Genomic DNA, 12,655 nt, shown 5'->3' with positions numbered 1-12,655 from the left:
CCTAGTAGTCAATATACAATTTAGATAAAGGTAGGGGTTACCAAAGCGCCAAATAAAAGGCTGGGTCTGAGCCAATAATAGTTAAAATCACAATTAGCATAAAAGGTGCATTTATTCATACAGATTCACAGATAAAAAACAGGTAAAAAACAACTAACAAAAAATTAAAATTATATAAAACAGCGCAAAAAAGACCGATTAAAAATACTAGCCTTGATCAGTGGCTAGTAAAAACACTAGAAAAGCCTGGTTTCCCAGTACACAATATTCCAAATAATGTCTGGAAACCATATAACCACTTAGAGAGTGGACTAATAAAGGTGGGACATGTTAGTGTCCTAAGATACGTCTATAGTGTGTAGCAGGCTATTGCTAAAAAATCAGATTATCTTGCTAATTAACGTAGCGTGTGTGACATACAATAAATGTCGTTTAAGATAGTAACCTGTGTGAGCAAATGCTTGAGGTTTGGACAACCTATCTGTACAAATCCTAAAAGGTAATCTAGGTGCAAGTGAATTGAATCTGCTAGTTACAGCAGCGTATGAGATTTGCAATGTGTATTGTGTGAGATATGTCCTCACAGTTTATCTGACTTGTGTGTAGGTTGATCTAAACTTAATGTTAATTCAGATTGTGGGTAAATGTTGTGCAAGAGAGTGATGATGGAAGATGTTCGTGAGTGTTAAGACTTGTGCGTGATGAATACAAACTATAACTGCAAATAATAATAATAACACACTGGATTATTAAAAATAGCGTGAAACATCAGAACAAATACAAAATATCCAAGTGACTAATGTGAGCAACGTTAAAACTTTAACGTAATGGCGTGAAATATCAAAGTAAAAAGACAAAAAACAAATAAGCACTGTGAACACTGTGAAACACCTTGGTAGTGTTCAAAAGACAAAAGCAATTCAAAAAGTCATAGTCCCTAAATTTAGAGCAAACCAGATGATTCAAAAAAAACAGTGGCCACTGTGAAAAAAGAAACAATTGAGTGAACAGTCAATCCAACAGACAGATAAGTGATTTTAAAACCCTCTGCTAGTATTAGCGTTCCTGTAATGATCCTGCAGCCTAAGCCGGAGTGGGGTTAGAAACCGGAAGTCCTAGTCTTCTCTAGTTTCGGCGATACCTAAAAAAATAAACATACAATAGTGCAGATAGTTTTCTTAATCATGTAACAATTGAAATAGAACTCACCAGTCGACGCGTTTCGGTCTGTGCTAGACCTTTATCAAGACTGGTATTATGTATTTACAGAACCCTTTTATAGCTGTTTGTTGAATGTGAACCGGAAGTGTTTGTTTAGTACTTCCGTTTTGCGAGTCTATTTTTATTCAATAAAAATTTGCTTTTAATATACGAGAATCCTCATTTAATTCTCACAGTATTTCCAATTGGCTTATTACTGACTTATGATACCAATTGTTATGGCAAAAAGTCCTTATAACTGAAGTCGGAGTGTCCGTGTCTAGATCACTTCCGGAATTTCAGTTCAACCACTTCCGGTCTCATTCATTCAGATGGAAGGATAGTGTTAATTATATTCAATGCAAATACGCTACTCAGACCCCGCCTTTTATGCCATTTGCTTGGTCTTTTGTAAACATTGTTAATCTGTTTAATCATTGCGATTTCAGTTCGCCCATTCTCTTGTCATATATAAAATACTTTCAATGTATACAAAGAGGAGTTTGTTTTAAATGTGTGACAAAAAGGAAATTAAATTTAAGAAAATAAATTTATTTAAACGTCTATCTATGTATAGCGGAAAGAGAGAGAGGTTTGTAGTGAAGTCTTCTCCTTATTGGTTCAAATTCTTTAGTCAGGAGCTTGTGAGTATATATTTTAATAGCCTAACCGATAAATGAATGAAGGGATTTATGTGACAGTTTTCTTCTTATTAGTTTAGACTCTTTTCTTCACAGGATAGGTGTGTACAGGGAGATATTCTTCTTATTGATTCGGAGTCTTTCATTCAAAGGCTAGTTCTAATTGGAGGCTAGTTTTAATTAGCACAGAGAGGTGGAATCGTTTAAGAGCTGTCTGGTTATCTTTGAAAAAATATATATGAAAAATTATTTAAAAAATTATTCAAAAATTACATTTAGAAATTACATCTATATTTACGACCATATATGCTGTTTTCGTCTCTATAATTACTCAGTTGTCAGCCAGTAATATTTACAGTCTTTAAATTTCTATTTCTAGAATAACTCAGACAGAGGATTTTTAAGTATATGTTCCTATTAAGGAGTCTCTAAATACTACCATTAAATTATGAGGAGATCGAGGCTATTAGTTTTCTTATTGGTAAACATAAGGTTGTTGATATATTCAGCCATTACTTAGATCAACATGTATGTGCATGAAGATACTTGTTTGGATATTAAATGATATTAGTCGGCAAATTGGGAATTGTTTCCTGTTGACTGCGTGCAGACTATAGTTGTATGCAGTCTTTCAGTAGTACCTAAGAGATTGAAATTCGCTATTTGCGTATATATGCAATCTACAAAGTACAGGAAGATCGTGTATTCTATGTCTTTCTCGTATAAATTCAGAGGGATTCAATTGCTAGAAATAGAATAGGGGTACTTTATGGAAGGTCTTTATTACTCTAGCTTATGAGTCATAGGGAACACTTCTATCACCTGGCTATAAGCCAGAACTTTCTTTGGCCTAATATGGCCATATAACCATAATTTCTAGTATATTGAAGCATCTTTCTACATAGATTTAGGTAGGTTTCGCTAGCGTTGAGATAAGCTATAGGAAGTCCTATTAGACCTTTCATAGGGGTCGTAGAGGACAGTTCTTTCAACTGGCTTTTAAAAGGAGCTGTCCTGCCCTAACATAGTTGTATGTTGGGACTCAGTGAATAAAAACATCATATAAAACTATATTTAACTTATAATAGAGAGAGGTATGTTCTAGTTTTTATATATAACCTGGATCTTAGATGTCTTTAGGGATTATTCTCGCTGACTTCGGTATATAGGGAGGAGGAAATTCAGGGAGGAGGAAGTTCAGAGATTATGACCGGAGTCAAAACGAATCGTCTATATGTCCTTCATAGCAGAAATTGATGGTAACCGCAACACTTTAAACTTTCTATACACAGGCCTCTGTTCTATTTACACTATTCATCTTCTTGCCTAGGAATTCAGTAAGTGTGAGAGGTCTTCTTTATTGTTAAGCCCTCTTGGATATAGGCAGTCGATTTGGAATATCCATTTGGACTCATTGGTCAGGAGCAGTTTCTCAAAGTTACCACCCCTCCAGTTTTTGACAACTTTTTGTATTCCTATATATTTCAATGCTTTGGTATTTCCATGGTGTTTAGTTGTAAAATGTTGATAAAGCGGTGTGTCCATGTTCAGTTTTTCTATCATCAACAGATGTTCACGGATTCTGTCTCTGAGAACTCTTGACGTTTGTCCAACGTACTGGAGTCCGCACGGACATTGTAACAAGTAGATTACCCCCTTGTCTTGACAGCGTATCATATCTTTTATTCTGAATTCCTCTTTAGTGTTATGGGAGATAAATTTAGTTGTTTTAGTACCGCATTTACACGCTTTGCATGTGTGGCAGGGAAAAAACCCTTTTACCATCTCCCCATGTATATCCTGTATTCCTCCCTTCTTTTTCTTTTGGAGGCTGGGTGCCAGTCTGGTTTTCAGATTTTTTGTTTTTTTGTATATGAATCTTGGGTATTCTGGCAGTTTGTCTCCTATTATGTCATCATCTCTTAGTAATGACCAATGTTTCCGAAAGATGTTTTCTATAATCTGTTTATTGTCACTATATTCGGTTATCATTGCTATGTTGTAGCTATCCTCCATAAAGTTCTTTTTGGTTTTATCTTTATATTTAGTCAGTTCTTTTCTTTCTGTTCTTCTGACTTCATTTAGCTTCTGGTCCAGCATTTCCTTGTCATATCCCCTCTCTATGAATTTTTATTTGATTATTGAGGCTTGCTCTTCCCATTTTGAGGGGTTGGAACAGTTCTTTTTCATTCGTAACAATTGCCCTTTTGGAATGTTGTTCTTCCATTTAATGTGGTGACAGCTTTCTCTGTGGACATAATTGTTACTATCTACGCTTTTGAAGTGCGTAGAAGTTTCCAATCTCCCTTTTTTCACTTCGATTCTTAAATCTAAGAATGTCAGCGCGGTATAGCTCCATTCGAATGTAAACTTGAGATTCATTGTATTTTGGTTCATGACGTCAATCGTGAACATCAGATCTTCCAAAGTACCCTTCCATATTATGATTATATCATCTATATATCGCCGATAGAGGACCAGGTCCACGCTAGCTGGACAGGAGTCCCAGAATATTTTCTCCCATTTTCCCATGTAGAGATTTGCATAACTAGGCGCGAACCTGGTCCCCATGGCTGTTCCACAAGTTTGACGATAGAATTTTCCCCCGTTGTTAAAAAAATTACTCGTCAGGATGTACTGGATACTGTCCAGTATAAACTCACTTTGTTTTGGTCTCATATCAGGTTCCTTATCTAAAAAGAACTTAACTGCATCAATACCCTCCTCATGTGGGATACTTGTGTACAATGATACCACGTCACATGATGCCAGTATATAACCCTCTTTCCAGGGCAGATTTTCTATAAGATTCAGAACCTGTGTTGAGTCCCTCAGGTACGAGGGTAGTGTTCTGACTACTTTTTGTAGATGTTTGTCCACGTATTCTGATAAATTGCTACTCAGAGATCCTATTCCAGAGATAATTGGTCTTCCGGGGGGTTTGGTCAACGATTTATGGATCTTCGGTAAGTGATATAGTATCGGTATAACTGGATACTTTACATTTAGATAGTTGAATTCTTTGTCATTGAGTATGCCTTCTTCATTTGCTTCTTTCAACAACTTTGTGAGTTCTTTGGCGTATACATCCGTTGGATTTCCTTTCAGTTCTTCATATGTACTGATGTCGCTCAGAATCCGTTTGTTTTCAGCCTCATAATTATCCCTGTTCATCACAACGATCCCGCCTCCTTTGTCCGCGGGCTTGATTGTTAGGCTCGCATTATTTTCGAGCTTTTTGATGGTCTCACGTTGATTTCTTGATAAGTTTTGCTTTTTATTTCTTAATTTATTCGATTGTATCTCCTTAATCTCCTTGCACACCACAGTTTCAAAAGCTTCTATAGCTGTTCCTTTACTGCATATAGGATAGAAGCGTGATCTTGGTTTTAGTTCGGTGTGTATATACTCTTCTATTGGGTCCGGATTAACATTCCTTCTTGGATTCTCTCCAGTATTTTCTAAGTCAGCTTTAAGGAAGAATCTCTTCAGAGTTAACTTCCTAATAAATTCTTTCGTATTCACAAAAGTATCAAATTTATTTAAACTCCTAGATGGAGCAAATGAGAGTCCAAGATTCAGAATTGTTTTTTCATCCTTATTCAGTTCATACGAGCTTAAATTAAATATGCCATTTGTCATTTCTTTTTCCTCGGTATCCGTCTCGATTTTTTTGGCTTTTTTTGTCTTTACACCTCCTCTGCAGCCTCTATGTGTTTTCCTTTTGTCTTTGTTACATGTTGGATTTTCTCTCTTCCTTTCTGATGTTGATGATCCAACCCTAAAAAAGGTCCAGACGTGGCCCTAGAGGTACTTGACTGCATTGCCGTTGGTGTTGCTGAGCTTGGTGTTCTTATGTCCATTTCTCTTCCTTTTTTACAATCTTTTCCTTCTTCAATCTTTCTGGATTCTTTCTCCTTCCTTTCCTCCCTTTCGTCCTTTTGTTTAGTATTTCTCCTATATTCTCCTGAGGTTTCATATGGATTCATCCCTTCTCCGTAGTTTTCATAGACTCTGTTCTGATTCCTCGATGAATCCTGAAAGTTTCTCCCTTTATTCGGAGTCAATTCATAGTGGTATCTATTTTCTTCTTGATAATATCCTCTTTCTGGCTGTTGTCGATAACCTCCATATCCGAAGTCATCATGCCTTCTTCTTGTATCATATACTGGCCCATGATAGTCAGATCTTCCCCTATGATCTTCATATCTCCTCTCTCTGTTCCAATAGTTGGAATAATCTCCTCTATTTCTCCTTTCTGATTGCCAATTATTATAATACTTATCTCTATTCCTCCCATAATATTGCTGTCCCCTGTCCCATCTCTGATTGAAGTGTTGCCTTCCATAGAAACCCCGTTTGTCCCCATACGTGTTGTATCTATTTGCATGGGGATGGTGTTTGTATGGGTACCTTGAGTCATATTCTCTATGTCTATTATCTGTATGTGGATTTCTGTTCAAATGTCGCTTATTTTGAAACCTTTCGAAGGTAACTTCTCTCTGACCTGAACCTTCATCAATTACAATGCTCCTATTTGTAATGGGGTCAGTAGTCTGTTCAATATCAGTTTCTTCTTGATTTATATTCCCTATTGCTATACTTTTATCCTCTATTATTTGATTACTTTCTTCTTCTTTATTATTAAGCTCTTTCATCAATTTTTTAGTTTTCTTTTGTATCACATCCTCTTTAATTTTGCTAACTTTCTTAATTAAATTTTCCTTCCTTTCTATTATATCCTTACATTCCGGCCCTGAATTCTCTAGATTAAGAATAATTTCTTCATCTTCCTTTATTTCTAGATCTATGTTTGATGTTAACAATGATCTGTATTCAATGATTAATTCTATTAGTTTTTTGGAAGTTTCAATTAGCACCTGTCTCCATTTTTCAGCAATACTATCTGAAAGAGGAAACGCACATTCTTTATGCACCAATAGACCTTTGGGTACAATGTCCAATTCTAGACATTTCTGCAGAAAAGATATTTCTGCCTTGTATTTTACTTCCGTGATCAGTAATTTCTCCAATTCTCTAAATATCAACTGAACATCAATGATATCCTCCTCTTCTGTGCTGATATTAAGATTTGTTTTATTTTTTATTATTCTTAAGTTAATATCTTCCCTTATATTGCGTAAGCCTTCCATGATAGTAACAATTAGATGTGTTCAAAATATATATAGAGCTCTTGAAGGATTTGAGAGGTGAAAGGTTGGCAGCTTAGTGTGACTAGGAGTGAATGAAACAGTATACAATGGGGTACACTGAGCGCCTACCTAAATAAGACCCTAGCTTTGGAAATTTGACTCCTAGTAGTCAATATACAATTTAGATAAAGGTAGGGGTTACCAAAGCGCCAAATAAAAGGCTGGGTCTGAGCCAATAATAGTTAAAATCACAATTAGCATAAAAGGTGCATTTATTCATACAGATTCACAGATAAAAAACAGGTAAAAAACAGGTAAAAAACAACTAACAAACAATTAAAATTATATAAAACAGCGCAAAAAAGACCGATTAAAAATACTAGCCTTGATCAGTGGCTAGTAAAAACACTAGAAAAGCCTGGTTTCCCAGTACACAATATTCCAAATAATGTCTGGAAACCATATAACCACTTAGAGAGTGGACTAATAAAGGTGGGACATGTTAGTGTCCTAAGATACGTCTATAGTGTGTAGCAGGCTATTGCTAAAAAATCAGATTATCTTGCTAATTAACGTAGCGTGTGTGACATACAATAAATGTCGTTTAAGATAGTAACCTGTGTGAGCAAATGCTTGAGGTTTGGACAACCTATCTGTACAAATCCTAAAAGGTAATCTAGGTGCAAGTGAATTGAATCTGCTAGTTACAGCAGCGTATGAGATTTGCAATGTGTATTGTGTGAGATATGTCCTCACAGTTTATCTGACTTGTGTGTAGGTTGATCTAAACTTAATGTTAATTCAGATTGTGGGTAAATGTTGTGCAAGAGAGTGATGATGGAAGATGTTCGTGAGTGTTAAGACTTGTGCGTGATGAATACAAACTATAACTGCAAATAATAATAATAACACACTGGATTATTAAAAATAGCGTGAAACATCAGAACAAATACAAAATATCCAAGTGACTAATGTGAGCAACGTTAAAACTTTAACGTAATGGCGTGAAATATCAAAGTAAAAAGACAAAAAACAAATAAGCACTGTGAACACTGTGAAACACCTTGGTAGTGTTCAAAAGACAAAAGCAATTCAAAAAGTCATAGTCCCTAAATTTAGAGCAAACCAGATGATTCAAAAAAAACAGTGGCCACTGTGAAAAAAGAAACAATTGAGTGAACAGTCAATCCAACAGACAGATAAGTGATTTTAAAACCCTCTGCTAGTATTAGCATTCCTGTAATGATCCTGCAGCCTAAGCCGGAGTGGGGTTAGAAACCGGAAGTCCTAGTCTTCTCTAGTTTCGGCGATACCTAAAAAAATAAACATACAATAGTGCAGATAGTTTTCTTAATCATGTAACAATTGAAATAGAACTCACCAGTCGACGCGTTTCGGTCTGTGCTAGACCTTTATCAAGACTGGTATTATGTATTTACAGAACCCTTTTATAGCTGTTTGTTGAATGTGAACCGGAAGTGTTTGTTTAGTACTTCCGTTTTGCGAGTCTATTTTTATTCAATAAAAATTTGCTTTTAATATACGAGAATCCTCATTTAATTCTCACAGTATTTCCAATTGGCTTATTACTGACTTATGATACCAATTGTTATGGCAAAAAGTCCTTATAACTGAAGTCGGAGTGTCCGTGTCTAGATCACTTCCGGAATTTCAGTTCAACCACTTCCGGTCTCATTCATTCAGATGGAAGGATAGTGTTAATTATATTCAATGCAAATACGCTACTCAGACCCCGCCTTTTATGCCATTTGCTTGGTCTTTTGTAAACATTGTTAATCTGTTTAATCATTGCGATTTCAGTTCGCCCATTCTCTTGTCATATATAAAATACTTTCAATGTATACAAAGAGGAGTTTGTTTTAAATGTGTGACAAAAAGGAAATTAAATTTAAGAAAATAAATGTATTTAAACGTCTATCTATGTATAGCGGAAAGAGAGAGAGGTTTGTAGTGAAGTCTTCTCCTTATTGGTTCAAATTCTTTAGTCAGGAGCTTGTGAGTATATATTTTAATAGCCTAACCGATAAATGAATGAAGGGATTTATGTGACAGTTTTCTTCTTATTAGTTTAGACTCTTTTCTTCACAGGATAGGTGTGTACAGGGAGATATTCTTCTTATTGATTCGGAGTCTTTCATTCAAAGGCTAGTTCTAATTGGAGGCTAGTTTTAATTAGCACAGAGAGGTGGAATCGTTTAAGAGCTGTCTGGTTATCTTTGAAAAAATATATATGAAAAATTATTTAAAAAATTATTCAAAAATTACATTTAGAAATTACATCTATATTTACGACCATATATGCTGTTTTCGTCTCTATAATTACTCAGTTGTCAGCCAGTAATATTTACAGTCTTTAAATTTCTATTTCTTGAATAACTCAGACAGAGGATTTTTAAGGATATGTTCCTATTAAGGAGTCTCTAAATACTACCATTAAATTATGAGGAGATCGAGGCTATTAGTTTTCTTATTGGTAAACATAAGGTTGTTGATATATTCAGCCATTACTTAGATCAACATGTATGTGCATGAAGATACTTGTTTGGATATTAAATGATATTAGTCGGCAAATTGGGAATTGTTTCCTGTTGACTGCGTGCAGACTATAGTTGTATGCAGTCTTTCAGTAGTACCTAAGAGATTGAAATTCGCTATTTGCGTATATATGCAATCTACAAAGTACAGGAAGATCGTGTATTCTATGTCTTTCTCGTATAAATTCAGAGGGATTCAATTGCTAGAAATAGAATAGGGGTACTTTATGGAAGGTCTTTATTACCCTAGCTTATGAGTCATAGGGAACACTTCTATCACCTGGCTATAAGCCAGAACTTTCTTTGGCCTAATATGGCCATATAACCATAATTTCTAGTATATTGAAGCATCTTTCTACATAGATTTAGGTAGGTTTCGCTAGCGTTGAGATAAGCTATAGGAAGTCCTATTAGACCTTTCATAGGGGTCGTAGAGGACAGTTCTTTCAACTGGCTTTTAACAGGAGCTGTCCTGCCCTAACATAGTTGTATGTTGGGACTCAGTGAATAAAAACATCATATAAAACTATATTTAACTTATAATAGAGAGAGGTATGTTCTAGTTTTTATATATAACCTGGATCTTAGATGTCTTTAGGGATTATTCTCGCTGACTTCGGTATATAGGGAGGAGGAAATTCAGGGAGGAGGAAGTTCAGAGATTATGACCGGAGTCAAAACGAATCGTCTATATGTCCTTCATAGCAGAAATTGATGGTAACCGCAACACTTTAAACTTTCTATACACAGGCCTCTGTTCTATTTACACTATTCATCTTCTTGCCTAGGAATTCAGTAAGTGTGAGAGGTCTTCTTTATTGTTAAGCCCTCTTGGATATAGGCAGTCGATTTGGAATATCCATTTGGACTCATTGGTCAGGAGCAGTTTCTCAAAGTTACCACCCCTCCAGTTTTTGACAACTTTTTGTATTCCTATATATTTCAATGCTTTGGTATTTCCATGGTGTTTAGTTGTAAAGTGTTGATAAAGCGGTGTGTCCATGTTCAGTTTTTCTATCATCAACAGATGTTCACGGATTCTGTCTCTGAGAACTCTTGACGTTTGTCCAATGTACTGGAGTCCGCACGGACATTGTAACAAGTAGATTACCCCCTTGTCTTGACAGCGTATCATATCTTTTATTCTGAATTCCTCTTTAGTGTTATGGGAGATAAATTTAGTTGTTTTAGTACCGCATTTACACGCTTTGCATGTGTGGCAGGGAAAAAACCCTTTTACCATCTCCCCATGTATATCCTGTATTCCTCCCTTCTTTTTCTTTTGGAGGCTGGGTGCCAGTCTGGTTTTCAGATTTTTTGTTTTTTTGTATATGAATCTTGGGTATTCTGGCAGTTTGTCTCCTATTATGTCATCATCTCTTAGTAATGACCAATGTTTCCGAAAGATGTTTTCTATAATCTGTTTATTGTCACTATATTCGGTTATCATTGCTATGTTGTAGCTATCCTCCATAAAGTTCTTTTTGGTTTTATCTTTATATTTAGTCAGTTCTTTTCTTTCTGTTCTTCTGACTTCATTTAGCTTCTGGTCCAGCATTTCCTTGTCATATCCCCTCTCTATGAATTTTTATTTGATTATTGAGGCTTGTTTTTCCCATTTTGAGGGGTTGGAACAGTTCTTTTTCATTCGTAACAATTGCCCTTTTGGAATGTTGTTCTTCCATTTAATGTGGTGACAGCTTTCTCTGTGGACATAATTGTTACTATCTACGCTTTTGAAGTGCGTAGAAGTTTCCAATCTCCCTTTTTTCACTTCGATTCTTAAATCTAAGAATGTCAGCGCGGTATAGCTCCATTCGAATGTAAACTTGAGATTCATTGTATTTTGGTTCATGACGTCAATCGTGAACATCAGATCTTCCAAAGTACCCTTCCATATTATGATTATATCATCTATATATCGCCGATAGAGGACCAGGTCCGCGCTAGCTGGACAGGAGTCCCAGAATATTTTCTCCCATTTTCCCATGTAGAGATTTGCATAACTAGGCGCGAACCTGGTCCCCATGGCTGTTCCACAAGTTTGACGATAGAATTTTCCCCCGTTGTTAAAAAAATTATGCGTCAGGATGTACTGGATACTGTCCAGTATAAACTCACTTTGTTTTGGTCTCATATCAGGTTCCTTATCTAAAAAGAACTTAACTGCATCAATACCCTCCTCATGTGGGATACTTGTGTACAATGATACCACGTCACATGATGCCAGTATATAACCCTCTTTCCAGGGCAGATTTTCTATAAGATTCAGAACCTGTGTTGAGTCCCTCAGGTACGAGGGTAGTGTTCTGACTACTTTTTGTAGATGTTTGTCCACGTATTCTGATAAATTGCTACTCAGAGATCCTATTCCAGAGATAATTGGTCTTCCGGGGGGTTTGGTCAACGATTTATGGATCTTCGGTAAGTGATATAGTATCGGTATAACTGGATACTTTACATTTAGATAGTTGAATTCTTTGTCATTGAGTATGCCTTCTTCATTTGCTTCTTTCAACAACTTTGTGAGTTCTTTGGCGTATACATCCGTTGGATTTCCTTTCAGTTCTTCATATGTACTGATGTCGCTCAGAATCCGTTTGTTTTCAGCCTCATAATTATCCCTGTTCATCACAACGATCCCGCCTCCTTTGTCCGCGGGCTTGATTGTTAGGCTCGCATTATTTTCGAGCTTTTTGATGGTCTCACGTTGATTTCTTGATAAGTTTTGCTTTTTATTTCTTAATTTATTCGATTGTATCTCCTTAATCTCCTTGCACACCACAGTTTCAAAAGCTTCTATAGCTGTTCCTTTACTGCATATAGGATAGAAGCGTGATCTTGGTTTTAGTTCGGTGTGTATATACTCTTCTATTGGGTCCGGATTAACATTCCTTCTTGGATTCTCTCCAGTATTTTCTAAGTCAGCTTTAAGGAAGAATCTCTTCAGAGTTAACTTCCTAATAAATTCTTTCGTATTCACAAAAGTATCAAATTTATTTAAACTCCTAGATGGAGCAAATGAGAGTCCAAGATTCAGAATTGTTTTTTCATCCTTATTCAGTTCATACGAGCTTAAATTAAATATGCCATTTGTCATTTCTTT

The sequence above is a fragment of the Bombina bombina genome, chromosome 5 (genome assembly GCF_027579735.1).
Source record: "Bombina bombina isolate aBomBom1 chromosome 5, aBomBom1.pri, whole genome shotgun sequence".
Lineage (NCBI taxonomy): Eukaryota > Metazoa > Chordata > Amphibia > Anura > Bombinatoridae > Bombina > Bombina bombina.
This window is presented reverse-complemented; position numbering follows the sequence as displayed.